Source organism: Podarcis melisellensis, assembly GCF_964234715.1.
Source record: "Podarcis melisellensis genome assembly, chromosome: 16".
In the NCBI taxonomy this organism is placed as follows: domain Eukaryota; kingdom Metazoa; phylum Chordata; class Lepidosauria; order Squamata; family Lacertidae; genus Podarcis; species Podarcis melisellensis.
In genome coordinates this window covers 5,658,466-5,675,930 of record NC_138533.1, presented here as the reverse complement: position 1 = coordinate 5,675,930, position 17,465 = coordinate 5,658,466, and the positions used below count along the sequence as shown (strand labels likewise).

General features: G+C 47.3%; 1 long non-coding RNA gene across 1 annotated transcript; it reads right to left on the bottom strand.

Annotated features, from left to right (window-relative positions):
• Nucleotides 1-6,769: 6,769 nt before the first annotated feature.
• LOC309358715 lies at nucleotides 6,770-9,812 on the bottom strand. The gene is made up of 2 exons (XR_014163510.1): nucleotides 9,679-9,812; nucleotides 6,770-7,540 (listed from the first exon to the last, which is right to left on the bottom strand). It is a non-coding gene; the product is annotated as an uncharacterized lncRNA (long non-coding RNA).
• Nucleotides 9,813-17,465: the final 7,653 nt, after the last annotated feature.

The following is a 17,465-nucleotide window of genomic DNA, read 5'->3' as shown; positions in this document are numbered from 1 at the left end:
AGAAACCACTTGAATGTTCTCATGCTGGTGTGATAACTACTATAGAGAGTCCCTCATCTGAAGGGAGCTAATTCAAATCCTCATGGTGTTCCCAGGGCTTGAGGTGATCACACATGTGGCCAGTTCTGAAGTCCAGTGGACCGGTGAGGTCTGAGACCAAACTGCTAGTGGACATGTGGGACATTTTAGAAGAAGAAGAAGAAGAGTTTGGATTTGATATCCCGCCTTTCACTCCCCTTCAGGAGTCTCAAAGCGGCTAACATTCTCCTTTCCCTTCCTCCCCACAACAAACACTCTGTGAGGTGAGTGGGGCTGAGAGACTTCACAGAAGTGTGACTGGCCCAAGGTCACCCAGCAGCTGCATGTGGAGGAGCGGAGACGCGAACCCAGTTCCCCAGATTACATTACTACCGCTCTTAACCACTTCACCACACTGGCTCATAGGACCATCTATGAAACTTGACAATGACTTTTGTTGCAACTGGGTGGGCTTGTATGATCAGAAGGGCAGTACTGAACTGGTTTTCATGGAAAACAAGATGAATTCTTGTCTTTGATATAGGTAAAGGTAAAGGGACCCCTGACCGTTAGGTCCAGTCATGACCGACTCTGGAGTTACGGCGCTCATCTCGCTTTACTGGCCAAGGGAGCCGGCGTACAGCTTCCGGGTCATGTGGCCAGCATCACTAAGCCGCTTCTGGCAAACCAGAGCAGTGCACGGAAACGCTGTTTACCTTCCCGCCAGAGTGGTACCTATTTATCTACTTGCACTTTGACGTGCTTTCAAACTGCTAGGTTACCGAGCAACAGAAGCTCACCCCGTCGCGGGGATTCGAACCACCGACCTTCTGATCGGCAAGTCCTAGGCTCTGTGGTTTAACCCACAGCGCCACCCCATCCCCCATAAATAGTTATTCCCGCCTTTTACCCGCGCTTCATTGAATTTCTTCACTTTGACATTCAGAGCACTGGGCAGAAATCACATCGCGTCAACACCCACCATGGGCCTTTGCGATGCTTTGTTTTAATTAAGCAGTTGGATTCCCCTGGTCCGCATATTTGTTTGCAAATAGAGATGTCCTTTTTGAGTTAAAAGGGGCCTACACAAATGCTGGGTGTAACAGAGGAACATAACATCCCCAACACATAATGGAAGTTGGACTGAGAGGCCCAGAAATGTAAGACAGAGTGACAGAGGCAGGGTACGACAAAGGGTTGAGACCCCGGCGTTTAACGACTCCCCCAATAACATCTGGATCTGGTCTAAGACTGCAGAAGTTTCTTATCCAGGGAAGGGGAACTGAGAATTGGTCACTCTCCTATAAGCTCTGCAGTTAAGGCACTCCAGTGGCGTAGAATGGGTTGTCAGCACCCGGGGCAAGGCAAGTAATTTGCGCCCCCTAACCCGTGAATTTGCGCTCCCTAACCCGTGGATTTGCGCCCCCTAACCCTAACCCCCAGATGTTGCACCCAGTGCGGCCGGCCCCCCCTGCACCCCCCACGCTACGCCACTGAGGCACTCTCATGGTCAAAAGCTGGGGAAACAGGTACAGCAATGCTTGCACTACTGTAAGACTGCCAGAAAGACTTTGTCATTAACTTGGAAGCTCCCAGAAAGATCTCACTAGTCTTACTTGGAATCTGGTGGGGTGAGAAGGGGGAAAAGATTTAACAGAGTTCATGCAAAACAAAACAAAATGTTACTATTTGCCTACAAGAGACTTGGCTGCAAGAAACTAACCCCATGCATCTGTTCAGGGAAGTTTTTAATATTTGATGTTTTATTCTGTTTTTTAATCTGTTGGGTGCCACCCAGAGTGGCTGGGTAAATCCAGCCAGATGACAGGGTATAAATAATAAATTTTTTATTATTATTATTATTATTATTATTATTATTATTATTATTATTATTTACCAGTTTAGTCTCCCAGCAGGCAAGAAGTCTTCAAAGGGGTGAGGAACGAGGGCCCTGACCATCTGATCTAGCTGGGGAAATTATTGTAGTAGAGTCTGGCTTGCTTTATAAATATTTCCTGCCATTGCAGTTTTGTGCTGTGGCAGGAGGTTCATTTTTTCTGCATTAGCATTTGGTTGGATCTGACAAAACCTCTAGAACACATTATTGTGAAATGTCTGCTCAGATTTCAATGCCTGCATTGGAGACAGCTCAGAGGGAATTACACTACCAGGGACAGGGGCTTAGCACGGAGGAAATCTTCCTCTTCCCATTAACTTCTATGGACGAGAGAGTCAGTCATCAGGAACTGGAACTGCTGGAATGGGTCTTCCTGCACAAATTTTATATATATATATATATATATATATATATATATATATATATATATATATATATATATGAAGATCATGGCCACTGGTCCCATCACCTCCTGGCAAATAGAAGGGGAAGAAATGGAGGCAGTGAGAAATTTTACTTTCTTGGGCTCCATGATCACTGCAGATGGTGACAGCAGCCACAAAATTAAAAGACACCTGCTTCTTGGGAGAAAAGCAATGACAAACCTAGACAGCATCTTAAAAAGCAGAGACATCACCTTGCCAACAAAGGTCCGTATAGTTAAAGCCATGGTTTTCCCAGTAGTGATGTATGGAAGTGAGAGCTGGACCATAAAGAAGGCTGGTCGCCGAAGAATGGATGCTTTTGAATTATGGTGCTGGAGGAGACTCTTGAGAGTCCCATGGACTGCAAAAAGATCAAACCTCTCCATTCTGAAGGAAATCAGCCCTGAGTGCTCACTGGAAGGACAGATCCTGAAGCTGAGGCTCCAAGACTTTGGCCACCTCATGAGAAGAGAAGACTCCCTGGAAAACACCCTGATGTTGGGAAAGATGGAGGGCACAAGGAGAAGGGGACGACAGAGGACGAGATGGTTGGACAGTGTTCTCGAAGCTACCAGCATGAGTTTGACCAAACTGCGGGAGGCAGTGGAAGACAGGAGTGCCTGGCGTGCTCTGGTCCATGGGGTCATGAAGAGTCGGACACGACTAAACGACTAAACAACAACAAATATATATAAATTAAATGGGAGTCCAGATGACTCTTCTAACTGCCAGCTTACCTTTTTACAAAATAAGGGCGGAAGCGTCATAGACTACTTCGTTGTGTCGGCCTCGCTTTTCAACTTGGCAAAAAAAATTAATGCGCCGGTAAGAACAGAAAATGACCACTCCCTGTTTTCAGCGGCTACTTTAGCCTATTTCCTTGTTAATCCCTGGGTGTGACGAGAGTGAAACGGTCTCTGAACATGAACGATAAGATACGCAGGATCCTGGCAGGTGTTCATAGGATGAGATTGCAACACTATTTCATAAGCGATTTGTCCAATCCGCTGGTGGACTACATGCATATTACTCCAGTTACCAGACCTCATCTGATCAATTCAAATGCTGCCAAGGGAATACAGGAGAACGAGAAAGTCTGGTTCTACGGGCAGTGCAGAAAAGCAAACAAGTGCCTGTTAAGGGCTATCAGGACTTTTCAGGGGGGGGGGAACCCTTTGAAATTAACAAGATAAACATGAGTCAGAGCAGTATAGAAGAAGTTCCTTAAGTTTCTTAAGTTCCTATAGTGAGAAGACAGTGGCAGTAGCTGATGCTAGTGGTGTCTGAGCAAAGGGAGGATAAATTTTGGGAACTGGTGTCCGGGGCCATGAACAACACAAGATCAACATTAGATGCCACCATAATGACGCAACATTGGGTGGATCACTTTGTAAAACTACTGGGAGAGCAGGCCAGGCAGCCAGCAGTTGCTGGGATGACCACTGATTGGTGAAATTTACTGTGAGGGCAAGCGGAAACCAACTGGCGTTGGTCCTCTGTGAGCTGGGACCTTGGGCAGCTCTGACAGTATGGGTCAGTGGCTGCCCATCCTGGGTGGGCTTTTTACCCATATAAATAACACAGCAAAAAGTGCTAAAGTCCTAGTCTAGTCTAGTCTAGTCTAGTCAAGTCAAGTAGCATGGGATCAATTCCAATCTGTTACCTCTGAGGATGTGGACAGTCTGCTTGGACAAGTGAAACTGACCACCTGTCTCCTTGATCCTTGCCCATCCTGGCTCATAAAAGCGAGCCGGGAAAGGCTAGACAATGGGCTCTGCAGAGTGGTGAATGCTTCCCTCTGTGAGGGATTCTTCCCAGACCCACTTAAAGAGGCGGTCGTTAAACCGCTTCTTAAAAAACCATTTTTGGACCAGTCTCAAATCTTCCATTCTTGGGCAAGGTGATTGAGCAGGTGGTTGCTGAACAACTCCAAGAACACCTGGAGGATGTGGACCATTTGGATCCCTTCCAGTCGGGATTCGGGCCTCATCATGGGACTGAAACTGTCTTGGTTGCGCTGGTCAATGATCTCCAGCGGGCTAGGGACAAAGGTGAGAGCTGTTTCCTAGTTCTGCTGGATCTCTCAGAGGCCTTTGATACCATTGACCACCACATCCTTCTGGACCGTCTAGAGGGGCCAGGAGCTGGGGGCACTGTTAAACAGTGGTTCTGCTCCTTCCTCCTGGGCCATGTCCAGAACATGGTGGAGGGTGTGTGTTGGAAAATTCCATTCCACCTTTAGTTGCAGACATGGAACTGTTGCATGTCACATGTCTGTTTACATACCAGCACAGCTTGCTGGGAACTTCCGTTGTGTGTATAGCTTCCACAAGCCTCACTCCTATTCTGTGTGCACAGTTCGATCTGCTGATATAGTATGCCCTGGCTTTGAAGCCTGGTTCACTGATTTACGTCGGATTAGAGACCGATGGGTCTTTGTAGTGGGATGGCTGGAAGGAGGCGACCCAGCTGGGGCTAGCCAGCTGGCCTTGCAACTCTCTGCATGCCAACAGGGGGGTGAGTGTTCAGACCCCTGGGCTTTCACTTGTGGGGTGCCTCGGGGTTCCGTCCTCTCCCCCATGCTTTTTAACATCTATACGCAGCCACTGGGAGAGGTCATCTGGGGGTTTGGGCTGGGTGTTCATCAGTATGCGGATGATACCCAGCTCTACCTCTCTTTCAAATCAGGACCAGTGAAGGCAGTGGATGTCCTGTGTGAGTGTCTGGAGGTGGTTGGAGGTTGGATGGCGGCTAACAGATTAAGGTTGAATCCTGACAAGACAGAAGAACTGTTTTGTGGGGACAGGGGGCGGGCAGATGTGGGGGACTTCCTGCTCCTGAATCGGGTAACTGTGCCCCTGAAGGACCAGGTCTCCAGCCTGGGAGTCATTTTGGACTCACAGCAGTCCATGGAGGCGCAGGTCCAGGGCAGCTGTCTACCAGCTCCATCTAGTATGCAGGCTGTGACCCTCCCTGCCCAAGGACTGTCTCGCCAGAGTGGTACATGCTCTGGTTATCTCCTGCTTGGACTACTGCAATGCGCTCTGTGTGGGGCTACCTTTGAAGGTGACTCAGTAACTGCAATGAATCCAGAATGCAGCAGCTAGACTGGTGACTGGGACCGGCTGCCGAAACCATATAACACTGGTCCTGAAAGACCTACATTGGCTCCCAGTACGTTTCCAAGCACAATTCAAAGTGTTGGTGCTGACCTTTAAAGCCCTAAAGGGCCTCGGCCCAGTATATCTGAAGGAGCGTCTCCACCTCCATCGTTCAGCCCAGACACTGAGGTCCAGCGCCGAGGGCCTTCTGGCGGTTCCCTCACTGCGAGCAGTGAGATTACAGGCAACCAGGCATAGGGCCTTCTCAGTGATGGTGCCCTCCCTGTGGAATGCCCTCCCATCAGCTGTGAAGGAAATAAACAACTATCTGACTTTTAGAAGACATCTGAAGGCAGTCCTGTTTAGGGAAGTTTGTGATGTTTAATGTTTTATCTTGCTTTTAATGTTCTGTTGGGAGCTGCCCAGAGTGGCTGGGGAAACTCAGCCAGATGGGCGGTGTCAGGAAATTGCCATCGGAAGAACAGGTGGCGGAAGGGCTCCAGGAGAATAGGAGAGACTCTGCAGCAGAAGAGGGAACCAGTAGGGGGGGAGCAGGAGCTCCAAGGGGAAGGGAATGGGAGGAGAGGCTCTGGGACACTTCCAGTGAGAACAGCGAAGAGGTATCAAGGCCCCCTTTAGGAACCCCCACCCCTCGCCGAAAACTGTCACGCAGGGAATCCAGGAGACGTGTTTCCGTTAAGCAGCTTTTATGCTGGAAGCGTTTCCGCAGGCGCCCACTGTCGGATTCTACCAGCGACTGACGGAGCCATGTCAAAGGGCTCCGCTCAAGGCAGAGCTTTGCTACGCTGAGCAAACTCTGAGGGACCGACCCCTTTTACGCACAAGTAGCTCATTGTCCCATCACAGGCGGGGTATAATATATTGTTGTTTCATCCAGGAGGATGAAAATTGAATATTACCAGACAAGGCATCCCTGTATTGGGATTTTTTTTATGTTTGACATTTTATTATATTTTCATATGTGCTGAAAGTCACCCAGAGTAGCTTGGGAAACCCAGCCAGATGGATGGGGTATAAATATTATTATTGTTAATTACTACTACTACTACTATTGCCTACCCCTGATCCCTAGAATGTATCTAGAAATGATTTTGGTAATCAACCAGTTGTCTTTAGCACAGGTTCCCTTGTCAAAGAGCAAGGATAGTTTACATGGTGCCCTGCAGAAGTTGTGGGATATCAGCCCTCACCACCTCTGACCATTGGCCATCTTGGGTGGGGCTGCTGTGAGGTGAACCCCAACAGCATACAGAGGCCCACCACTGAATACTCTTGTGATAGAAAATGAAGAGAAGTAGACAAAACCATTTTGCTCTAGGAGATGCTGAAATTTTTATTGAGGATATAAAGGAAGGAGCCAGTGGAAATGGCCTGTTGCAGTTGAAAAACATGCAGCAGTAACAGAGATATGAAACATCTTGCCTCTTGGAAAGCTGATATACATCATCATGGATCGAGGCGACAACAAAAAAGCGGAGCTGGTTGCTATTATGCGATGAGCCTCCTGCAGCCAAGCGCTGCCGAAACACAATTTGGTAGAGAGTCCTAGCATAGCACCAACGGCTGGGATACAAGACGCCAGGAAACAGGGGGAACCAAAGGAATAAAGTCCAAGCATGAAGCATTAACAGAAGTGCGGAGACCTCACAAATCCCACTGGCTGAACAGTAGGGCCTCTGGAGTTCTCAGCAATTCTGACTATTGTGTCCATTCATTCAGCTGCGGGTCAGAATCCTGCCTCTTCTTTCCTGGATCATCCATGTTTCATCTGGACTTAACATGGCCACCTCTTACCAGGGTAGTAACATGGCCAGCGACCGGGGCCATAATACTGTGGGGGGCAGTACTGTGGATATTGCCAAGTGTAGCCAGGGCGCCACTTGGAACCATAGCCGCCGCCATAGCCGCCGCCATAGCCATAGCCATAACCCCTAGGGTAGTAGCAGCTACGCTGACGTGGTCGGTAGCAGTACGGATACTGATAGAAGGAGTCCAGGCCTTCCATTTCTGGGTCATAGAAGTCCTCCAACAAGATACCGTCATTCAGCAGAGACATCTTGAAGCTGGTTGGGAAAGATCTGAAATGAGGTTATTGCAGTATAATTTTGTTATTAACTTTTTCATACATTTTCACAATCATCTTCGTACCAGACAGCTACATCGTTTCATAAATTGACTTCCCACCCCTGATTTCCGCAGTGTTTTCACTCAAACCTTTTCTACTGTGTTCTATCTATTGCATCAAGTTTATTACAGTTATGAGGTCTATTACCAAGAATGAGGTTTTCGGAAGAGCGGATATAATATGCAAAATTGGGTTAAAGAAGATGTAGGGAACCTCAGGCCAAGGGGTCGAATGCAGCCATTGAAGGTTCTCTATCTGCCTTCAGAACTCTTCCATTATTATTATTATTATTATTATTATTATTATTATTATTATTACTAGATCAAACACCCCTCTTGGCAGCCATGCCTCTTCTCTGCATCCCTCACAAAGCCCTCCTTCACGTCCCAAACCTTTTTTTGGTATGTGTGAAATGTGTTTTTCAACTCTGGTCATGCCTGGGTAGAGGACAGAGAGGGATTGTGTGAGTAGATATTAGGCTACTGCATAAAGGTAATATTTGCACCTGTTGCTTCATCCACCTTTTCCTCTCCCCCCCCCCTCTATCCACCCTGAGCTTCCAGCCCCCAGCCTCAATTTTCCCTCTGGTCCCAACCCACCACGGCCATGTGGCTTCCAAGAAGTTACCCAGAATGCAATGCACTATGTGTTAACTACTCTATTCCAAACTTTAAAATGGAAAGTGTAATGCTGGTGGTCATCAAAGGTGGTTTAAAGACCCTTTCAAGGCAAATCTTTAAAAATGTAGTATAAATACTGACAACTGGGAAGCACTGGCCTGCAAGCGTTCCAGCTGGAGAACAGCCTTTACCAAAGGTGTCATGGGCTTTGAAGACACTCGAACTCAGGACGCAAGGGAGAAACGTGCCAAGAGGAAGGCACGCTTGGAAAACCCTCACCGTGATCAATCCTGCTGGGAAACCAATATCCCCACTGTGGAAGGACGTGTGGATCCAGAATTGGCCTCCACAGTCCCTTACAGACTCACTGTTAAAACCATGTTTAATAAAAGATAAAACCTATCTGTAACTGTTAAAACCATGTTTCTGGAAGACAATCTTACTCGGCTACATGGAATCACCAAAGAAGAAGAAGACACTATGTGTTACTTTCAGAGAAAGGGGTGGGGAGAGTGAAAATGGATATTTAAAAAAATCCTGGTCCTATGTTCCAAAACTACATTTCTGTTATAGCTTTTAGCATACACACACACACACACACACACACACACACACACACCTTCTATGTTTTATCTGTGTTCTTTCAATTAAACTCAGCTGTCATTCAGTGCTGGCAGGACTTGAACTAGATGCACCTGCAGTCTGAATCTCAAGAGGGCAGCTCCATATATTCCCCTAAAGGTAAAGGTAAAGGGACCCCTGACCATTAGGTCCAGTCGTGGCCGACTCTGGGGTTGCGGTGCTCATCTCGCTTTATTGGCCGAGGGAGCCGGCGTACAGCTTCCAGGTCATGTGGCCAGCATGACTAAGCCGCTTCTGGCGAACCAGAGCAGTGCACAGAAATGTCGTTTACCTTCCCGCCGGAGTGGTACCTATTTATCTACTTGCACTTTGACGTGCTTTCAAACTGCTAGGTTGGCAGGAGGTGGGACTGAGTAACGGAAGCTCACCCCATCGTGGGGATTCGAACCGCCAACCTTCTGATCAGCAAGTCCTATGCTCTGTGGTTTAACCCACAATGCCACCCGCGTCCCGTATATTCCCCTAGTGCGCTCCAAATCCACCAGAAGGTCCTCTTTAGGAAATGTTTGGTGCCAAGTTGAGTCCCCAAACATTATCAGTTACGGTAACTGGACAGACTCTTTTCTCCAGAAGATGTCCCCCGGGGACATTCGAAATCAGCGAGAAGCATCGGAACACCAAACAGTAGCTCAACTGAAACACTCTTTATGACATTTCTCCAGAATTTTGCCCAGGGAGGAACTCAGAAATTTCCCTCAACATTTCACTTTGGGTAAAAGTTGGGTATGGGGGGGGGGAGAGATCAAATCAGGTTAGTCTGATATTGAAGAACCTTCGGAGAAGAGAAGCATTTGCAGAACCATTTGCCCATTAAAAGGAAAGAAATTACCTGGTTTCCTACTGGATCCGAAGAGATGGTTTCAGAGGATCGGGTGCTTCTGGTGTAACCCATTGGGGGACAACCCTTTTTATACGGTTCGCTGGTGCGCATAGAGGAAATAATTATTGCTCAATTCTGGGAGCCTAAAATTAACAGTCAGCTGTTTAATTGTCAGCTGTTTAATAGGCGCTCTCTAATTATTTTCACTTCCTTGTTTCACAAGATGTTTTTCATCCCACCATCGCTTCACCTGAGGGTGGTAGCATGGGTGTGTGAAGATGCAGAGGCGGGGAGGAATAACTTAGGAAGGCTGACATTCTTTATCCTATTGTGTGCGGGTTTCACTGAACCCAATTAAGGTTATTTCCGAACAGACATAATCTTAGAATAGTGCTGATAAAGGACTTTTTGCTGGAACCCCCATCCTGCGCTGCTCTCTGGGAAGAGGCATTTGGTGATCCCAGGAGTGTACGGCTCCAGCTAAACCAATTTGAGTAATTAACTTGGTATTTAGATACTTAGACCCCTAACTCCCCTCACCCACAGCCAGCATGGCCAAGACTCAAGACCAAGAGGTTCCCAAATGCGTATGGTCTACTGCCCCCTTTTCTTTTTTCTTTTTTAAATATTTTTTTAATATTTTATTTTCAATGCAAAACTACAACAAAAATCGCAAACATTGAATCCAAAATAAAACAGTACAAACAAGAAAAAAACAAAACGCAAGAGAAAAAACAAAAACACACATCTACAAATAAAACCATATCATCATTCTAATCATTATGTACATATACCCATATTGACTTCCTTCCTTTGTTCTAAGACCTCAAAATTTTTGTTGTTTAGTCGTTTAGTCATGTCTGACTCTTCGTGACCCCCTGGACCAGAACACGCCCGGCCCTCCTGTCTTCCACTGCCTCCCACAGTTTGATCAAACTCATGTTAGTAGCTTCGAGAACACTGTCCAACCATCTCATCCTCTGTCGTCCCCTTCGCCTTGTGCCCTCCATCTTTCCCAACATCAGGGTCTTTTCCAGGGAGTCTTCTCTTCTCATGAGGTGGCCAAAGTATTGGAGCCTCAGCTTCAGGATCTGTCCTTCCAGTGAGCACTCAGGGTTGATTTCCTTCAGCATGGATAGGTTTGATCTTCTTGCAGTCCATGGGACTCTCAAGAGTCTCCTCCAGCACCAGAATTCAAAAGCATCCATTCTTCGGCGATCAGCCTTCTTTATGGTCCAGCTCTCACTCAAAATTTTTCCTCTTTCTAAATTGTTGTGTCTAATGTAGATTACCTTTATTTTTATACTTTTTGCACCATTTTTCTCTTTCTTTAACCCTGCAAAACTTCATTCGTCACATACCGATATGCTTACTCCAGAACAATGTTTTTTTAATATACTCTTTAGCACATCCCATTCTTTTAATAATTTTTGGCCCAATTGTCCCCTTATGAATGCTGTGAGGCCTACTGCCCTCTTTTCAAGGGGAAAAAATATTCAGTGTCCCCCTGGCTCAGCCCAATCAGTCCCAGGGGTGCAACTGGTGCTGCTGCCCGCCTGCCATCAGCCAAATAGGCAGGCAAGCTGAGATCCATTTCCCAGGCCCGGGTGTAGCTGAAAAGAGTTCATCAAAGCCCAGGAAAAAAACCTGCTTCTAGCACAACTGCCGAATCCACAGGAGATGTTGTTGCCATCCCACCATGACACCTGACCTGGTGGCAGTGGTGTAGCATGGGGGTGCAGGGGGGGCCGGCCGCACCGGGCGCAACATCTGGGGGGGCACTCGCACTCGCAGCTCTCTGCCCCTACTAAAATCCAAGGGTTAGGGGGCGCAAATTACTTGCCTTGCCCCGGGTGCTGACAACCCACGCTACACCACTGCCTGGTGGTAAGCGCAGCAGATGAAACCTGTATGAATGGTTTTTCAAAAATCTCTTCTCTTCGTTCTTTATGCCTCCCCTGCCCCCCTTTTTTTAATCCAATTCCACCTGACACTACTGTACTTCCACCTGATGATAACTCCAGTGCCGGGGAGAATCTTGCCCACTTTGGGGAACACTGGTAAAGACTAATGGAAGTTGTAGTCCGGCAATTACAATAAATGATGATGATGATGATGAATTTTTATTTATACCCTGCCCTCCCCAGCCAAGACTGGGCTCTAACCGGGTGGCTAACAACCAATAATAAAAACAAGTTGATTAAAATGCAATTTAAAAGATTAAGATACAACATTAAAACATTAGGGTGCAATCTCTTCATAGGAGGAGAAAGAAAAAAGAAAGAGGGGGAGCGAATCAAACTGATTCCAAGCCAAAGGCCAGGTGGAACAACTCTGTCTTACAAGTCCTGCGGAAAGAAATCAGATCCCGCAGGGCCCTGGTCTCATGAGACAGAGTATTCCACCAGGATTGGAGCCAGTGTTGAGAAGGCCCTGACTCTAGTTGAGGCTAATCTAACTTCCTTAGGGCCTGGGACCTCTAGAGTGTTGCTATATATGGACCTTAAGGTCCTCTGTGGGGCATACCAGGAGAGGCAACAGAACCTACGTTTAGACCCATGATTCTTGGAGCCTTACAGATTTTGCTGGAATCCACCTCCCCCTTAGCCGGCATGGGCAATGTCCAAGGAGGATGGAAGCCTGTTCTCCAGCAATGTTGCATGTTTCCCATTCCTGGAGCAATGTCATTGCATACTAAGCTGGCCTCAATCTGTCAAGGGCTTTATATATATCAGGAGTGAAACCATCAACTTGGTCTGGTAACAAATCGGCAGCCAGTGGAGATGTCTGAGCACAGGCCTAATGCAATGACAGGCTCCTACTCCTGGTTATAGTTGTGCAACACAATATTTTGCACTCAGGGCAGTTTCCCAGCCAACCCCATCGAATCTAACAACATCTGGAGGGCCACAGATCCACCATAGGAATTTGTCCCCCCCCCCCAAGATATAGCCCGGCCCTCCACAAAGTCTGAGAGACAGTGGACCAGCCCCCTGCTGAAAAGGTTTCCTGACCTCTTGGGCTTGTCGATCAGAAGGTCGGCGGTTTGAATCCCCACAATGGGATGAGCTCCTGTTGCTCTGTCCCAGCTCCTGCCAACCTAGCAGTTTGAAAGCACACCAGTGCAAATAGATAAATAAGTACCACTGCAGTGGGAAGGTAAACGGCATTTCTGTGCGCTCTGGTTTCTGTCACGGTGTCCCGTCGCGCCAGAAGCAGTTAAGTCATGCTGGTCACATGACCCGGAAAGCTGTCTGTTGACAAACGCCGGCTCCCTTGGCCTGAAAGCGAGATGAGCGCCACAACCCCATAGTCCCCTTTGACTGGACTTAACCGTCCAGGGGTCCTTTACCTTTAGGGGGGGGACCTAGTAGCAAAAGTTAGCTGTGCTAGCTCTGTCCTGCAAAACCCAATCGCTGAGTGAAACAAATCCTGGGAACTTTTGTGAATACCCTAATACTGTTCAGAGCACAAACCATCCTGAATGTGCAATGTGCAGTGAAAAAGAAGTCTGTAGAGGCCCCAGGTCACAGGAAAAAAAGACATCCCATCTCTGTCCAGTCCTTTAAGGAAGTAATGTCATTTCTTGGCAAGGAACCCAAACAGAGATTCATAACAAGTGTTTCTGTTTTATTATCCCAGCACAGAGACTGGTTTACGACTTTGGGTGAAGCAACTGCTTCTTCACCCACCTTTACTGGAAAGAAACAGAGCCGCAAAGGATTCCTTGTAACCACAATTGCAGCAGCTTGCAAATAATTGCTGGGAAGGTTGAGCTTATCAGAGGTGTTTCTCACATGAAAGGAGGTGAGTGATGCCCTATGAAGCACACCTGGTTTGGGTCCTTTAATCAAGGCTCAGCTGGGTCACACATACACCTACATTGGAAGCACTTCAAACCTGCAAGCAATGTCTGAAGATACGGAATCTCTGGCAAATCTCTCTCATTACTAGAGTTATTATGTCCCTCCTTATGGTAGTCAGGGCCCTGTCCAGTATTTGGAGTGGAACCAATCTGGCATGAGAAGATCTGGGCGCTAAATCCAGATTGGAGGTTGGGGGGATGCATACACATTTTAATTAGCATTTATAACATTCTCTCTTTTTTCCTATGTTCCAACTGCATTGGGGAGTCCTACGTCTAGACTGGAGAAGACTGAGAGGTTGCATGAAACCCATCATCAAATATCTTAAGGGCTGTCACCAGGAAGATGGAGCAAGCTTGTTTTCTACTGGGTAGGACCCAAACTAATGGATTCAAATTATGTTGTTGTTTAGTCGTTTCCGACTCTTCGTGACCCCATGGACCAGAGCACTCCAGGCACTCCTGTCTTCCACTGCCTCCTGCAGTTTTGTCAAACTCATGTTAATAGCTTTGAGAACACTGTCCAACCATCTCGTCCTCTGTCGTCCCCTTCTCCTTGTGCCCTCCATCTTTCCCAACACCAGGGTCTTTTCCAGGGAGTCTTCTCTTCTCATGAGGTGACCAAAGTCTTGGAGCCTCAGGTTCAGGATCTGTCCTTCCAGTGAGCACTCAGGGCTGATTTCCTTCAGAATGGAGAGGTTTGATCTTCTTGCAGTCCATGGGACTCTCAAGAGTCTCCTCCAGCACCAGAATTCAAAAGCATCCGTTCTCCAGAACCAGAATTCAAAAGCATCCGTTCTCTCCGTTCTCCGCCTTCTTTGTGGTCCAGCTCTCACTTCCATACATCACTACTGAGAAGAATAGGAATATCAGCTCAATATCAGAGAGAACTTTCTGGGGGGTAGGAGCCGTTTGACAATGGAGTGGACAACCTCAGAAGGCAGCAGGCTTTCCTTCATTAGAGGTTTTTTAACAGAGGTTGAATGGGCATCTGCCAGGGGTTCTTTAGATGTGATTCCTGCATTGTAGGGATTTGGGCTAGCTACTAGACAAGCCTTGGGGTCCCTTCCAATTCTACAATTCAATGATTCTATGATAGGTAAAGGTAAAGGGACCCCTGACCATTAGGTCCAGTTGTGACCAACTCTGGGGTTGCGGCACTCATCTCGCTTTACTGGCCGAGGGAGATGGCATTCAGCTTCCAGGTCATGTGGCCAGCATGACTACGCCGCTTCTGGCCAACCAGAAATCAGGGTTTAAATTAGACATATGGTCAGGGTGTGATTGGCAGCAGTACCCAGCAGGAAGTGGTGAGGTGGTTTAGGTGACTTTCCAATGCCACACATCACCACTGCTTACCAATTGGGCAGTGGCGAGACAGCAGGAAGTTGGGCACATTGCAAGCTCGGCAGCAGGAGCACCAAATTGAAGCCAGGTATGCAATGCCACCCCACCAGCGGCTATGGAAAAGGAAATGATTTTGGGAAATGATATATAATGAATTGAAGAAAATGTTCGGAATGACATTTGCAAAAAAAAAAAAAAAACAGAAGCTTTTTTGTTAGAGATTGTAGGACAAGACCTGCCAAGGAAAAGAAAGAACTTATCTATGTCTGCTACAACAGCGGCAAGAGTCTTGATAGCACAAGGATGGAAGAACGAGGAAACCCCGACAAATGAACAGTGGCAAGAGAAATTAATGAACTATGCAGAATTGGCTAAATTGACATACAAATTGCGAGATAAGGCACTGTGATTTCAAAGAAGAATGGGAACTTTTTACAAATTATTTTTTTAAAAAACCAAAATGAATTGGACTCTGAAATATACTCGGAATCGAATGTGGATTTCATGCTCTTTATTCAGCTCATAGTAGTGAGGAGGAATGGAAGTTCCCCCGAAATGTCTGCTTTATATACATTATTTACACAATGGGCCCCACGTGATTGGCTAATTCTGGGATTCTCCTGTAGGCCAATCAGGTTGCAGATTCACTTCTATCTGGAGTTTGATTGGGTGGCTCCTGCGGACCAATCAGACTGCTGCATTCTGGACCCTATTGTTCTAGGACCAATCAGACTGCTGCAATTAGGATTCTATTCAACTCAGTACATAACAGACTCCTTGGCAGGTTTTGAATAAACATGCACAAATTTATTGATTGTTAACATAGTAGAAAGATAATATAAGGATTTAGACAATTTTACAGTATGCAGAGAATAATATGTGCTGAGAAATCAGAGAGAGGAGCTGCGGGAAGTTTCTGGGGCAGGGGTGTTTGGGGTGGGGGGGAAGGGGGGAAATAATGATTAAGATATGCTTTGATAAGCTGTTATATGGAAATTGCTAATAAAAATATGGAAATTGCTAATAAAAATATTTTTATTAAAAAAAGGAAAAGGCGGAGATGCACAAAGACAGCTCATTCATCTCCACCAGCTTCATTAACGTGTGACCCCTATAAAGATCCCTGGAAATGAGCCAGCTGACCAGCAGTAACAAGACTCCCGTCAGTTCAAGATAGTTTTATTTACAGAAGCAAATACCCAGAGCTTTGCACTCCCTCTCAGCAACGATAGATGCTCTAGTCTGAATCAGAACCCTGCCTCCAACAAGAACAGCACCAGAACCTCACTGTCAGGAGTGTGTGCAGGAGCCAGGCCCTGTGACCAGTAGGACTTTGCAGGACTGGGGCCTTCCTAAATTTGTTCTGAAGAGGCAAGGCGCAGCCACACAGGTGAGGCTGATTGGTAACTCACAGCACCTGGTAGCAAGAGCCAGGAAGGGATATAAGGTCAGCCACAGCAACACGTTCCCTGCCTTGCTGCGTTTGACTCCTGGACTCCTTGTTTCTTGATCCTCAGACCCCTGACTTTGTGACTTCTCGCTTCTTGATCCTCAGACCCTCGACTTCGTTACTCCTTGCTTCTTGATCCTCAGACCCCTGATTCCTGGACTCCTTGCTTCTTGTTCCTCAGACCCCTGACTTTGTGACTCCTTGCTTCTTGATCCTCAGACCCCTGACTCCTGGACTCCTCGCTTCTCGACCCTCGGACCCTTGACTTTGTGACTTGAACCTCGGACCCTTGATTTTGTGACTCCTTGCTTCTTGTTCCTCAGGCCCCTGACTTTGTGACTCCTTGCTTCTTGATCCTCAGACTCCTGACTCCTGGACTCCTCACTTCTCGACCCTCGGACCCTTGACTTTGTGACTCCTTGCTTCTTGAACCTCGGACCCTTGACTTTGTGACTCCTTGCTTCCTGACCCCCAGACTCTTGGCTTCCTGACTCCTGGCTTCTGAACTCCCGTTCCTGCTCCCACCCCACCATCTTGCTCCCTGTCCCGACATCCCCCGTCGGGTCTTCAATCACCCATGAACCGGACTGTGACACTCGCCTTTCTACCCCTCCTCTTCCACTCTTCTCTGAGCCTTTCCCAGAGCCGAGTGCAAGGACTGAGAGTCTGGATTTGCCCTTCCCCACTGTCAGTGGGCAGAGTTTCCGAGCCTATCTTATCTGTTTGCAGCCGGGCTTCACCTTGGCTGCCTTCCAACTCACTCTCTCTTCATCCAAGCTAGCAGTGTCTGGCCGGGAAAGGAGGAGTGGTAGGCTGTCAGCTCTGAAACTGAACACCCCTGAAATTTCAGATCCCAACCCCCCTAAAAAACTGATGCCAAAGTTTAGCGCTGGTTTTGTGCTGTTTTGCACCACAAGCCCCACGTTTTGTGCCACCCCCTAAACTAGGTAATTATCACTCGAACCGGGGTCACAATTAAATGGCTGAAAACCCAACCTTGTCAGATTGCCTCCAAACTGGTCTCAAAGTGATGTGCAGGTTTGATGCCATTTTGAGCCGCAAACCCCGCTTTCTGCACCCCCCAAAACTGAGTGATTGACAGTCAACCAAGGGCCATAGATATACCCCCAAACC